The following is a 15,021-nucleotide window of genomic DNA, read 5'->3' on the forward strand; positions in this document are numbered from 1 at the left end:
AGAACAGGAAATTATCAATACAAATTGTGCAATTCTGAGAGACAAATACCATGTTTAACTACCATAAATCCAGGAGCAGCATCAACAGTATAGAGTCAGAATAATAACTTTCCTATCTTTGCAAAATAAATCTTCAAACAGAAAGCATACTCAATATTGTCAGGCATTATTGCACTGCATTACACTGTGAAAATATATTTCAATTTGCAAATGAAAAAAAGCCTTCGTTTGTTTTCCTAACAATTGTTTAGCAAAACTTTTATTTTATGGTCTCTTTGAAAGATGAGTTGGGTCGACTTGGTCTTGACAAAATAGGGCACTTTGGACGCTCTGATTTAAAAATGAAAAATGATTATTTAAGACTAATGTAACATCTAGTTTAATTTCCGCACTTAAACTTTAGTGATAGAGTATATATCCTTTGTGTGAAATAAAACCTTTTCTTTTTTATGTGTGTCTTGTAGAACATATTTAATAAAACAAAGCAGATTTTTGTGGGGAATCATGTATTTCTTTACCTTTAGTAGCTTGACTCGGGCAACAGGCCCTCTCAAAGAAACAGTATGCATAAAATTAAGCAACGACAAAACAACATTGAAATAAATGAAAAATGAATATGGTTTGCTAGTAGCACTCATAGTTAAAAAACTTCCAGGAGCAACATATAAAGAAGCATGACTGTGATTGCAGTCAGAGACTGGCATCTCAAGACAGATTTCTTCTACAAGAGATTTGCAGCTACATGCATCAAACTAAGCAATTGCGATTCCTTAATAGTGAATATTAAAGATCGCTATTAAGAAATCATATTTGCCTATGCATGTAGGTTTAACCAAAAAAAAGCGATTCCTACACATTTCCTAATAGCGAATCGCAAATTGCGATTCGCTATTAGGAAATGCTTTCCCTCTCATTCCTATGGGCCTAGAGGCCCATAGGAATGAATAGGAAACCATTCGCAATTTGCGATTACCAAATAGGTAATCGCACATTTTGAATGCAATTTCAAGGGTGCCAGGGGGCCAAAAGCCACCCTGATGCACCCCCAAAATTGGCATGTGTGCACATGTGGCGCACACACATGCCCTAAGGGCATGAGTGTGCTCCACATGGCACTTGAAAAAAAATCCAATTTTGTGCATTTTTTAAAGGAATTGCAAATTACCATCAACTTGTAGTTGATGGTAATTTGTGATTCCTTAATGCAAAGTCGCATTCTGAGACTGCTTCTTGCATTACATTTAGGGAATAGCATATTGCAATTCCCTAGCTGCATCCACAAAATAGGTCATCGTACATTTTTTCCTCTTCTACTTCATTAAAACATACTGACTTGCAGACTGAAACATGCACTTTCAACACCAGCAGCATACTGCCAGTTAACCTCCTGGTGATCAGCAGCTTTATATAACTGAAAGCAAAGATCCCTTATGAGTCCAATCCATCTAGGTGGTTCCAGTACCAGCACATGAGTTATTTTTACTATAAAACGCACACCCTTCAAGAGATCCTGAAGGCATGCTTCATCATAGGACTTTCATGATGGAGTCTAATACTTCCACCATGCGCTTTAACTTGATCCCTTTCAGGGAGCTAACAAGGACTAGAGCACACGCAAGGAGCTCTTAAAGGAGTAATCATAGGTGTTGCACAAAATAAGATCGTTCACAAAAGTTGTTTTTTTTCTTTTTGCTTTATAGATAAACGTGGTTCTCCTTGCAGAGGAGATCCAGAGAACATGAAACCAGCTGACACGTGTTTCGCCACAAACGGGTGGTAACCTGTGACTCTTCAGGGGTGGGGGTGATACAAAAAGATTTGTACAGTAACGGTAATATTTGTAACTGTCAACAAGGGGGAACAACCTTTACAACAAAGGTTTTACAACGCGGTACTGTTACCACGCAACTTTTACAACGCAAGTCGTTACAACAACTTGCGCTGGGGGGCGCTCCAGAATAGTAAATAGTTTAATTTACTATCCAACTCTTTCCCTACTATCCACGGGGACTGGAGTTGGAATAGTAAATTAAAATATTTACTATCCAGCGCCCCCAACGCAAGTTGTAGTAACGACTTGCGTTGTAAAAGTTGTGTAGTAACGGCACGCGTTGTAAAAGTACGCGTTGTAATGTCGTACATCAGTCAACAAGCAGCCATAAAGGCGGGGTGAAGAGAAAATGTGCACCTCCTGTGAATGGAAACCAAAGAAGAAAAAGTGGAAAACGACATATATGTAAGTGACTCCAAACTTTATGACAGAGTAAAATCTATGTGACTGTGAATGGCGTCGTCTGTCCAAAATAAGCTTGTAGGAAAAACATGGAAAAGCAACGAAGGGAAAAAAAGCAGCATATCATTGGGAAAATTGCTTGATATCGGTGTGCGCTAAAAAGATGGGACCTGTAATTAAGTAAAGCAAGAAATCAACTATGACTGGGTGGGCGACGTGACGTGAGTGAAAATACAAATGTAACATAAAAGAGAACTCAACCATTATATCAACATTTTTTCGCAAAACAAGAGGTCTGCGTATGATTGTAGAACCAAAAGCTATAAATGCCTTAGTGATCTGTGGAAAAAAAGGGAGAGATAACCACATGGAAAACAGTATCACAGCCGAAAATAAATGCAATGCTGGTAGTTTCCAAAGTACTATTCGTTTTTGGTTCATTGCTCTATACATGATAAAACCATGTAATAGGAGGTATCAATCATCGATGAGGGTGTAGAATTTAGGTTAGAAAGGTATGTGCCACCTGCCAGTCAGGTGGCACTGGAGAAGAGGGAAGGAATGAGTGCATCCAAACACTAAAAAGGGGGAGGAAAAAACGAGCGGAAATTATTTAAACGGGAGGCGCGGTGGGCGAAGGAATGCCTGTCACATAACATAAGCAAGGTAGTTACCTGAAAACGTGCTTAATTGGACGATATCTGTGAATATGCAAAAAACGATGTGTCAATAAGGATGGCCAGATATAAAGGGGTAGCGATACCGAGGAGAAACAGATAATCTCAAAATGAGGTAACAAAAGACTCACCAGGGGACCGGTGATACTTCCAACCCGGTCCTAGTCGGGTGAGTACGTCAATGCCAGAATTACGGCCAAACTGAGTGTAGGAATACTAAATAAAGCTACCAAAGACGGGTGGGTATTGCCGTCAATGTATGACTGTCCACGTGGCATGAGCTGTAGGAAGGAAAAGGAAGGTCAAAAGGACCGCAAACGTGTTGGGGCCAGGAGAGTTTGCACGAGTATGTCGTGTGATTACAGCGCTTACCTGCAGCCAGCGTGGATCGATGCCGAGACGTCGAACTGTTTACCGGATACGGTCAACAGGAAATGGGGCGTCTCGCTTACTATTTGTAAAAGAGTTGGTGGTATGGACACTAGACCGCTAACCTGCAGGCGAGGAAGCGGAGTGAAACCTCAGTGACACTAAAAAGGGACTAATGCAGAACGGAGCGAAGAATGAGGTGTTTCCCGTTCATAGAAACAAAAGGCATGAAGTATATGAGTGAGGTGGGGGACTGCAGTAATAGAGGATGCACTCTAGTAAGAGAGAGGAGCCAAGTAAATGGCCAGAAAAACGTGAATTGTGAATTGTGAAAAACACACTGATCACATTGCCCATGTTGATATCAGTCCATCTGGCCAATGTTATGAATTGCAAGTCAGTGCAAATGGTTACTGCAAGTCCTCATATATCCTAATCTGAGGAAGAAAATTGTAACAAAAGGATTTCACGTTGGAAATCCCAAATAGCAGAACCAATGGTAGTTTAGTAGGTAGTGTGGCTCATGGACCAAGAAAGTGAGGGAGTTCATGATCAGAGTTTTGTCCGTTCTTGACTGTGTGTAGATGCATAATCCAGGTTGCTTCTGCTTGTCTGAGTTTAAGTTGCCGATTACCTCCTCTGACATTCATCTCAGTGACGTCAATGCTAAAGAAATGGAATGATTTAGTTGCCCCTTGTGAAGGGCATGTTGCCATGTGTAATGCCATTGGGTAACGTGCCTCTTGTAGAAAAATGGCTCTGACATGTTCTCTAATGCGTTCCTTTAGGGGCCTGATGGTGCTCCCCACATATTGGCTTTGATATGTACATTGAATAGCATATACCACGAACTTGGTATTGCAGTTAATGTTTCTATTGATGGTGTATTGTTGTTTCTGGAATCCTGAGAAAGTTTTAATGCCATGGTTGGCCCATTTGCACATTCTGCAGCATCCACACTTGAAAAAAACCTCTGGATTGTTTATTAAGCCATGTGTCAGTCTTCTTTTCACATGGAACAGTGGGACTCAGTCTGTTCTTTAGGTTTTTCCCCGCCTAAATGTGATTTGAGGTCCACTGGTTATTGCTTCCTTTACAGATCTATCCGCCAGAAGAACACTCCAATGTCTCTTGATGCTTTTCTGAACACATAAGCTGGTTTCATTAAAATCCATGATGAGCCTTGCTTGTTGATTGGTATTAGCTCGATGTGTTTGACTGGTGAGTGTGGATTCTCTATTAACTTTCTTGATTCTGGTGTTTGCCTTTCAAAGTACATCGGGTTTGTATCCTCTCCTAGTGAATCTCTCCGTCATGTCACTGATGCAGTCATCAAATTCACTGTCTTCACTACAATATCTCCTTGCGCGTACAAACTCGCCATAAGGAATAGTGTTGATTTGATAGCTAGGATGTGCGCTTTCAGCATGCAGGACCGCATTGCAAGAAGTCTCCTTGCGGAATAGGCGGCTGTGCAGAGCATTGTTCTTAACGTATAATTCTATATCCAGAAAGGTCACAAAAGTGGTGTGTATATGACTGGTGAATCTCATATCCATATTGTTACTGTTGAGATGGTCGCAAAATTCACATAGTGTCTCTTGGCTGCCAGACCAAATGAGTAGACAGTCATCTATATACCTTCCCCAGTATAGGATGTGATCAGATCTTGTGATGCCCTATGTTGCCCCATATCCATTCGGCTTCTAGGGCTCCCATGTAGAGGTTTGCAAAGGATGGGGAAAATGTGGACCCCATGGCCACACCCTTGGTTTGCCTGTACCAATGCTTATCATAGATGAAGAAATTGTTAGTGAGGATGATATTCATCATAGAGACCAGCATGTTTGTGTGTTCCCATAGTGTGATAGGTCTGTTATGTAAGGATTTAGTGATAGCTACTAATCCCAGGTCAGGCTTAATGGAGGTGTACAAAGACACCACATCCAAAGTGGCCATGATCAGGCCAGGTTGCCACTGTATATCTGCCAAGATGCTCAGGATGTGCTTGGTGTCTTGTATGAAGGACGGGAGGTTTTTGACTAGGGGATTTAAGAATACATCAACATATTGGGAAAGTTTTTCTGTGGGTCCCCCCATCCCTGAGACGATAGGCCTCCCTGGGGGAAATTTAGCTGGTTTATGAATCTTTGGAAGAGTGTATAAACATGGAAAGGATGGTCTGGTAACTCTCATATATAGGAGTTCATCATTGTCTAGTAGCCCTTGCTCATGCCAATCATTCAGATGTTTATTGGTGAGGATGGTAAGAGGACCTGTGGGGTTATAATCAACTGGTTCATAGCAAGTGGTGTCTGCAATTGCATAAGGATTTCTTTGTGGTAGTCTTTCATGTCCATGACCACCACATTTCCACCCTTATCAGCTTATCAGACATTGGAGTGTCCTTCTGGCTGACAGATCCTTAAAGGAAGCCATAACCACGAGACCTCAAATCATATTTAGGCGGGGAAAAAACCTAAAGAACAGACTGAGTCCCACTGTTTCACGTGAAAAGAAGACTGACACATGGCTTAATGAACGATCCAGAGGTTTTTTCAAGTGTGGATGCTGCGGAATGTGCAAATGGGCCAACCATGGCATTAAAACTTTCTCAGGATTCCAGAAACAACAGTACACCATCAATAGAAACATTAACTGCAATACCAAGTACGTGGTATATGTTATTCAATGTACATGTCAAAGCCAATATGTGGGGAGCACCATCAGGCACCTAAAGGAACGCATTAGAGAACATGTCAGAGCCATTTCTCTACAAGATGCCAATTACCCAATGGCATTACACATGGCAACATGCCCTCCACAGGGGGCAACTAAATCATTGCATTTCTTTGGCATTGACGTCACTGAGATGAATGTCAGAGGAGGTAATCATGAACTTAAACTCAGACAAGCAGAAGCAACCTGGATTATGCGTCTACACACAGTCAAGTATGGACAAAACTCTGATCATGAACTCCATTACTTTCTTGGTCCATGAGCCACACTACCTACTAAACTACCATTGGTTCTGCTATTTGGGATTACCATCGTGACATCCTTTTGTTACAATTTTCTTCCACAGATTAGGTTATGTGAGGTCTTGCAGTAACCATTTGTACTGACTTGCAATTCATAACATTGGCCAGGTGGACTGATATCAACATGGGCAATGTGATCAGTGTGTTTTTTGGTCCCCTTTTTTCTGTTTTCCTCCCCTTTTCTTACTTTAAATATGATTTTACATAAATAACTGCATGCTGAATTCAACAGCTGGCTAATTACTATGATGTCACACTTTTACATGTCTTTTCCTTGTAAATTCATTGTACATTGCCTAATATGTGACTTTACAAACATAACTGTATGCTTATTTCAGCTGATTGCCAATTTCTATGATGCCACAATTCACAATTCACGTTTTTCTGGCCATTTACTTGGCTCCTCTCTATTACTAGAGTGCATCCTCTTTTACTGCAGTCCCCCACGCCACTCATATACTTCATGCCTTTTGTTTCTATGAACGGGAAACACCTCATTCTTCGCTCCGTTCTGCATTAGTCCCTTTTTAGTGTCACTAAGGTTTCACTCCGCTTCCTCGCCTGCAGGTTAGCGGTCTAGTGTCCATACCACTAACTCTTTTACAAATAGTAAGCGAGAAGCCACATTTCCTGTTGAATGTATCCAGGAAACAGTTTGATGCCTTGGCATCGATCCACCCTGGCTGCAGGTAAGCGCTGTAATCACACGACATACTCGTGCAAACTCTCCTGGCCCCAACACGTTTGCGGTCCTTTTGACCTTCCTTTTCCTTCCTACAGCTCATGCCACGTGGACAGTCATACATTGATGGCAATACCCGCACGTCTTTGGTAGCTTTATTTAGTATTCCTACACTCAGTTTGGCCGTAATTCTGGTATTGACGTACTCACCTGACTAGGACGGATTGGAAGTATCATCGGTCCCCCGGTGAGTATTTTGTTACCTCATTTTGAGATTATCTGTTTCTCCTCGTTATCGCCACCCCTTTATATCTGGCCATCTTTATTGACACATCATTTTTACATATTCACAGATATCGTCCAATTAAGCACGTTTTCAGGTAACTACCTTGCCTATGTTATATGACTGGCATTCCTTTGCCCACCGCGCCTCCCGTTTAAATAATTTCCGCTCGTTTTTCCCTCCCTCCTTTTTAGTGTTTGGATGCACTCTTTCCTCCCCTCTTCTCCAGTGCCACCTGACTGGCAGGCCTTTTTTATTCCTTTCTGTTGGACTTGGCCCTTCTGACAGGTTCACCCCTAATCTTTTTGCTTTTAGTATGTGATCTATGTTAGTGATTTTTGGTCTCTGCGCACTTTTTCCCTGTGTCCCAGAGTAAAGTGCGTGTGTGTAGTGAGGCTGGCCTGCCCTCCCATAGGAATGCATGGGGAATGTGTGTGTCCATGTTAATTCCTGATGTGTGGGGAGTGCAGGCTCGAGTTTGGTATGTGCGACCTCGTGAGATTGAATGCTGCGCAATGATGTATGCGGCGTGTATGAGTCTAGTGGGGAAGTGCCACTTCTAGACATTGGTGTGTGTGTGCAGTGCGTGTGCTGGCGTGTGATTGGCCGGAGCTGGCTGGGGAGCCTGGCTCCAGGAGTCTGGATGGGTCTGCCCGGTGGTGAGTGGAGACATTAGCATGAGTGATGTGAGGGAGGGGTGCACCTGGGTGCTGAATAGGGCTGGGCTTTTCCCACACAATGCTGGCTCCGCCCCCTGTGGTGCGTCTGATGTCCCTAGCCCTGCCAGTGAATAGAGTGAGGGGCTGAGCACATCAAGAGTGCTCACAAACCAGCTGCAACGGGTTTTTCCCCTCACCCTGAGCAAAGACAAAGGATTTTACAGTATAAGAAGTGGCTGTGTCCCCTTACAATGTGTTCTCTTCCAGGATCCTTTTGCTGAGGGGGGCTGTTACTGCTGGGCACCAGGAGGACCCCCGCTTGAACTGCCTCCCTGCCTGGAGGCCCAGTAAGCTGGCTCTGGGCCCAGCCTTGCCCCCCTGCCTGCCTCTAGAACTTTGCTGGTGCTCTATTTTGCTGATAGCACCTGGGAGCGCTGTATTTTACTTATAGCGCCTTGGAGCGCTTTAATTTTGTCCTTAGAGCTTGAGAGCGCTTCACTTGTTCTTCGCCGGTGCCCACCCGGCATCTGACCCATTTTAATTGCTGGTTGGGTCCCCGAGCGAGTGCCCACCTCACTTTATATTTAGATTAAAAGAGGGAGCCTACCCCTCATCCGCCCCGTATTTTCGCAGCCGCAGCTCGGCTCCCCAGGAAGTCAGGCAGGCTCTGGTGATGTGGGCAGGGCTTCAAAGGGACCCGGAAGCTAGGCGGCCGCCCAATCACTGCGCGGCCCAAGAGAGAGACCCGCCTCCCAGCACTTCCCGGTGAAGCGCGGAAGAGCCCCTGACTGCCGGGGGCCCAGCAGTGGGAGGAGAGCCGCTGTGAGTGCAGGCGGGGCTCCGGTGTCGTAGAGAGCCCAGCGCTGCCCAAAGGAGAGCCCCAGAGAGCAAGAGCCCCGAGTGCGGCCCGGCAGACAAGAGAGGAGTCTGGTGGGGTCCTCCAAAACCGGTGAGTGCGTTCGAAGGAGAGGGGGGACATCGGGGCACATTGCCGGTGCCCGCCCCTCCCCTCCAGTGCGCGGACGGTGGTGCTGAGAGGCCCGTGGGGCCTCCCTTGATTCTGAGTCCCCCAAGTGGGACTCCAACGACGGTGCCAGATTTGTTGAAGAGCCCGATAGGCTCTTGGCCACATAATTGACCTCGAGTCCCCCGAGCGGGACTCCCACGACCTAAGGGCATTTTTTTCTCAGTGGTAGAGCGGCCCCAGAAGGAAGTGGGCCGCTCCCACCTCACCCCACATTGTGATCGAGCCCTCGAGGCTCCACGCCCGCATATTGTAATTTTGAGCCCCGAGAGGCTCCAGGTGCCACAGTTGTTTTAGAGCGCTGAGGCTCTTGAGTGTCATTCTGTTTTTTTTAGAGCCACAAAGCTCTTGGGGGATATGAGTGCTTTGGTCAGAGCCTGCGAGGCTCCCACGTGGGCCCATCATTATTGCTAGAGCCTGCGAGGCTCCCACGTTGTGTTTGGCCCCTTTGTTGTTCTTGAGCCCACGGGGCTCCAACGCGTGTGTTCCCTATGCCTTTCAGCTGCCCAGCACTTAGTGGGCAGCTGCCACGTTTAGGTTTGTTCTTGGCTGCCTACGCAGCCTGCCCTGACATTTTGGACTAAGGGCATTTGAGCCCTTGAGAGGCCAGTTGGCCTGAGGGACAGTTCTGGTGTTGTGCCTATGTGCACCTTGCGCAATTTGTGATTTACTTGCTAATGTGATTTCTGCGCAATTGTTATTACCTACACCTCTGAATGTTTTTAAGCATCATGTGTTTTGCTTCTTTCCCTTTGCTATGTGTTTGATGCTTAGGTGATTGTTTTTCCTTCTATAGGCCCTGCTAGTAAGGTCCTAGTTCCCTGCGTGATTTTCCTAAGGTGGTTAGGGTTGCGTAGGAGGTATTTACCCTATACAAGTAATTACTGGTTGTGTGCTACATGTACTAGTTTGGTGCTACAGTCATTATATGTTATATGTGCTAAGTGTTATACCTACAAGAATTATTATTCCTACAAAGTGCTATTTACAACAAGTGCTAGTTCTAAAAGTGCATACCCCTGACAGTGGTCCAGGTGGCCCTGTCCTGTACATAATCCCCTGTAAATTCTGCCCGTGCCTGTTGGTACATTTTAAAGTGTGTGTTTTTATCTAATGTGTTTTACTATAATACAAAGTCTATTTGTTATATAACCTTGTGTGGAGTTTCCTTTGTGGTTGGCCTTGGGTGTTGTTGCTTGGTGCGCGCGCAAACGCTTTACACATCGCCTCCGAGATTAGCCTTGCTGCTCGCGTCAGGTTACCTAGAGGGTGAGCAGGGGTTATCTTGGTGTGTAACTCCCTTGCCCTGACTTGGGAATGGTGATCTCTGGCTGACTTTGGTGCAAGCCTTGGCCAGCCAGGAACCCTGTTTCTAACACTTTATAACCTAAACTCTACACCCTCAATGATGATTTATACCTCCTTTACATGGTTTTATCATGTATAGAGCAATGAACCAAAAACGAATAGTACTTTGGAAACTACCAGCATTGCATTTATTTTCAGCTATGTTATTGTTTTCCATGTTGTTTTCTCTCCCTTTTTTTCCACAGATCACTAAGGCATTCATAGCTTTTGGTTGTACAATCATACGAAGAACTCTTGTTTTGCGGAAAAAATGTTGATATAAATGTTGTGCTCTCTTTTATGTCACATTTGTATTTTCACTCACGTCACTGTACCCAGCCAGTCATAGTTGATTTCTTGCTTTACTTAATTACAGGTCCCCCCTTTTTAGCGCACATCGATATCGAGCAATTTTCCCAATGATATGCTGCTTTTTTTCCCTTCCTTGCCTTTCCATGTTTTTCCTTCAAGCTTATTTTGGGCCAACGACGCCATTCACATTCACATAGGTTTTACTCTGTCATAAAGCTTGGAGTCACTTAAATATATGTTGTTTTCCACTTTTTTTCTTTGGTTTCCACTCACAGGCGGTGCAAATTTTCTCTTCACCCCGCCTTTATGGCTGCTTGTTGACAGTTACAAATATTACCATTACTGTAAAAATCTTTTTGTATTTCCATTCTATGTATACTACTCTTGATACTAATCACATGCTGTACTTGTATACAATGTGGTCCCATAATTTGCTCCATGTGCATCACTGCTTGTACACCTGCCAAAAGAAATATTACAAAAGAACAACAAATACTAAATAGTGAAGTTACTGAGATGATGAACATCAATGTACAGGATGCAGATCCAGATTACCCTAGACAGACGAATGTCTTCAGCAAATGCTGAAAGGGTTGTCTGTCATAATTTAGCAATGATTAGGTTGAGCATTAGCAGAAGACATCTTGTATTTAGAGATTATCATGTCCGTTTACATAATCCATTTTGTATTTCTGTTGGCCATTTTGTTTGCCATGTGCTCTGTCCTACCTTCCAGTTAACTGTTTTTGAAATCTGCCTAGAGACAAGATATATTTATCCTCTTCTGCTTTGCACATGCTCAGTTGAACATGCAGCTGTCTCCAATTTGTATGTGTCAAGATGTGTCCACCATAATTAGCTAACTGTCAGCCCTTCCCACTTGTTGCTAGCACACTTTCTGTATGGCCTTATATGTGTTTGAAACCAACACTCTGTGCCTTGTACCGCCTTCATTTCAGCACCTGTGTGGGTATAAAAGGACCAAGCTCCTTCTAGTCAGTGTGCTACCTCATAGTATACCAAAGGGTGTTGTGTGAATGTAGCTCCACCTCATGAGGTTTAATAAACTCTGTCTTTTCTATTCCAGTTTCTATGCCAACTTCTTATTATTGGTCTAAGGACTCTAAGCAGAGAAGGGCGAATCCCTTGCACTAGTAGGCCTGGCTGGGGCTTGCTACCACAAATGTACAAAATCACATTACATGTGTAGTCACCAGTGGAGGAAATGGAACATTGGCATTGTGTGCACAATGATGTGCCATTGAACATTTGGCCACTGTGCACTGTTTATGTTTGGCAGATGACCATTCTGATTGTATGGCACCCACTTGACAGTAGCTACCACCTGACCTCAACGGTGTGTCACCAGCTATCCCCAATACACCAGTGCGGTAGTGATAGCCATATACACATGCCCAAATAGTGGTTGGCATGCTCCGCCACCCAAATCACAATGCCTCATGTGATTGTATGGCAGCCAAATCGCTGTAGCTACCGCCTGGCCTCAGCGGTGTGTCACTACCATGGTACATGCCCTTACAGTTAATGGGAACCTTAATCGCGGTAGCATGATGCAATTTTGAAAATCGCGGTAGGCGTGCTCTTCCACCGCGGAGCCGGTCATTGGATGCAATTGAAAGATGCACTATCGCGGTAGCACCTGCCTGGCCCCTGCGGTGTGTCACCGCCATGGAGCATTGCCTTACAGAAAATGAGTACCTCAATAGCGGTAGCATGATGCAGTTTTGAAAATCGCGGTAGGCATGCTCTGCCACCTCGGAGGCAGTTATTGGATGCATTTGATAAAGGCAGACCTGGAACACCAATTGCTGCAGCTTGGCACATTTGAAAGGACCCCAGGGGGCTCACATTTCCACTGCTCCCAGAGCCTGCTGCCAGAGACCCCTCACCTGCTGCTGCCTACAGGGACTGCTGCCAGAGACCCCTCATCTGCTGCTGCCTCCAGGGACTGCGAGAGAGACCCCTCATCTGCTGCTGCTTACAGGGACTGCTGCCAGAGACTCCTCATCTACTGGTGGTAGGTCCTCAACAGTGGGGGGGAGTGCAGGGTGGCCACATATGTAGTTTGACTGATGTAGTATGTGCCTGAGAGTGTGAGGTTGTGTCATGCACTGCCTAACATCCTGTCTCCAGGGGGAAGGTGTGTGTACCCTAAGCCCCACGTTTCCCTGCCTGCAAATGTATGTGTGAGTGGCCTGTGTTGTCTTGTCAGCCATACAGTGACACAGCAAGTTGTAAATACAGGAGTCAGGACAGTGATTACTTGGCTGAATGGCTGTGTGTGCCACTGTTGTCCATCTCAGTGTGAGCCCACCTGGCCTGCACAGTCCCCACCCAAAAAGACAAGGACATATCACTTCACTTACAGAGTATAACATCTGTCTTTACTCATTGCATTGCAAGTATGAGCCGTCTCAGCTCTGTAGATTGCACATGACCGGGCTTGTGAAAATGATTTTGTAGTTGTGAGATCATGTCCCTTAATGTGACCTACATGACACAGTTATCCATTCACAGGGCAGGGACACTAAGGGCTGTGCAGTCTAGGACACAGTCAGTCTAACCCCAGACACATGTTAATATGTGATGTATGTCTTGCTCAACCTCAGAATGGACGGGAGATGTGGGCAACCTACAAAGGGGTTTCAGTGCTGGCATCCTGCATGTGTGTGAGATTTGCAGGGACAGTGTTCCCCCTCACCCCTGTATGCATTTACATGAGCTTTTACCATGCAGATGTACCTTGTGAGATGTATTTGTGTCTCTGTTAGACATATCTGTTGATTTGGGATGAGTTTGTATCATGCTACTGTACTGAGAGATGTAGGTACATAACACCGTGTCACTGATTATTTCCCCCTCTTGTCTCTCATGCCTGCAGCTCAGGCTACACCAGCGTAAGGCCATGTGGAGGGCCATTGCGGCCAAGGTGCGGTCTCTGGGTGTCTCAAACCGATGGGCACCCATTGCCACAAGAGGTGGGACAACATCAGCTGGCTGGCAAATAACGTGGCGGAGATGACATTGGGGCTGCTTCCTCACACTGAGCGGTTAGCACGGCCCAGCATAACACCACTCATGGGGTACATATTGCCTGTGACACAGCTTGAGCTTGATGCACGTTTGATGGAGAATCAGCAGCAAGCCAGGGGTGAGTATTCTGGGAAGGGTGACTTTGGCTGGGAGTGGCTGCATGGGTACAGAGCCTGTGCCAGTGTTGGCCTATGTGATGTTGGTAGAGTGATGCAGCGGCTTGTAAGTAGCTGTTGAGCTGGGTGCAGGTATGTCTGTACTTACTAAGGTAATTTGAGTACTGTGCATTCCCATTGCATTCTGAGTCGTGGTCTTCAGGTATCGTCTGCATTGGGGTAGTCTGAGGAATCCCATGGGAGGGAACAGCAGTGTGCCCGATCTGAGTATGCCTTCATCAATGTGTTCATTGCCTGAACTCAGGCTTGGGAGGCTTAGATATCTGACTCCAATGTGCACCAGTCGTTGGACCCCCCTAAGTACAACATGGTGGGAGGCATGGGCTCATTGCCATTGTGGAATGTCATGTTGTAGTCTGTCTCTGTGTTGTCCCATCCTGCTCCATCCAGATCTGTCAGTGGCAACAAGTAGTGTACCCCTATCATGGCCCTAGGTGTGTTCGGAGCTATTTGTGTGTCTGCTTAAACTGAACCACTAGCAAGGTGTTGTGCTGTGTGTTCATCACATCGCTCACTTTAGCCTGATTTTAACCACGACAAAAAATTGGCACAGTTGATTGCTTTCATCGAGGGCATACATTCAGACATGTGTGGGCTGCACCGGACGGTCCAGTCTTTGTCCTCCACAGTGATGGAAGCCCTGCAAGTGGCACATACTCAGAGTCCAGCACCAGTACCTTTGTCCACCCCTGGTAGTGGCCACATCTGACTATAGGGACAGACCTCAAAGTCACGATACAGCACACAAAGCACACAGCAGCAGCAGAGCAAGCAGTCCAGGGTGCAAACACCATCCCCACAGAAGACAAAGGCCACCGCAGAGCGCAAAGACAAAAGCCGGTCAGGCGATACTAGGGGCCAAAAGGCAAAGAAGCAGACCTCAGGCTCACGTGCCTCAGGGGCATCCTCAGCCAAGGACTCTCCAGTCCCTAAGGCGTCTTGCAAAGAGAAGCATACCGTTTCTGTGCCCACTGAGAAGGGGGTGCACGGCAAGGGTACACCTAAGAAGAGCTCCAAGGCAGAATTACCCACCACCTCGACTCTCATTTAAAACCCAGTGAAGCAGGGGAAGGAGGGCACTGTAGGGGTAACACCTGGTAAACAGGGGATGGAGGGGCAAAGGCGATGCCAGGTGGAGCGTTCCGCTGGACCCAGCATGTCCCC

The sequence above is a fragment of the Lissotriton helveticus genome, chromosome 4_1 (assembly GCF_964261635.1).
Source record: "Lissotriton helveticus chromosome 4_1, aLisHel1.1, whole genome shotgun sequence".
Taxonomy (NCBI): Eukaryota; Metazoa; Chordata; class Amphibia; order Caudata; family Salamandridae; genus Lissotriton; species Lissotriton helveticus.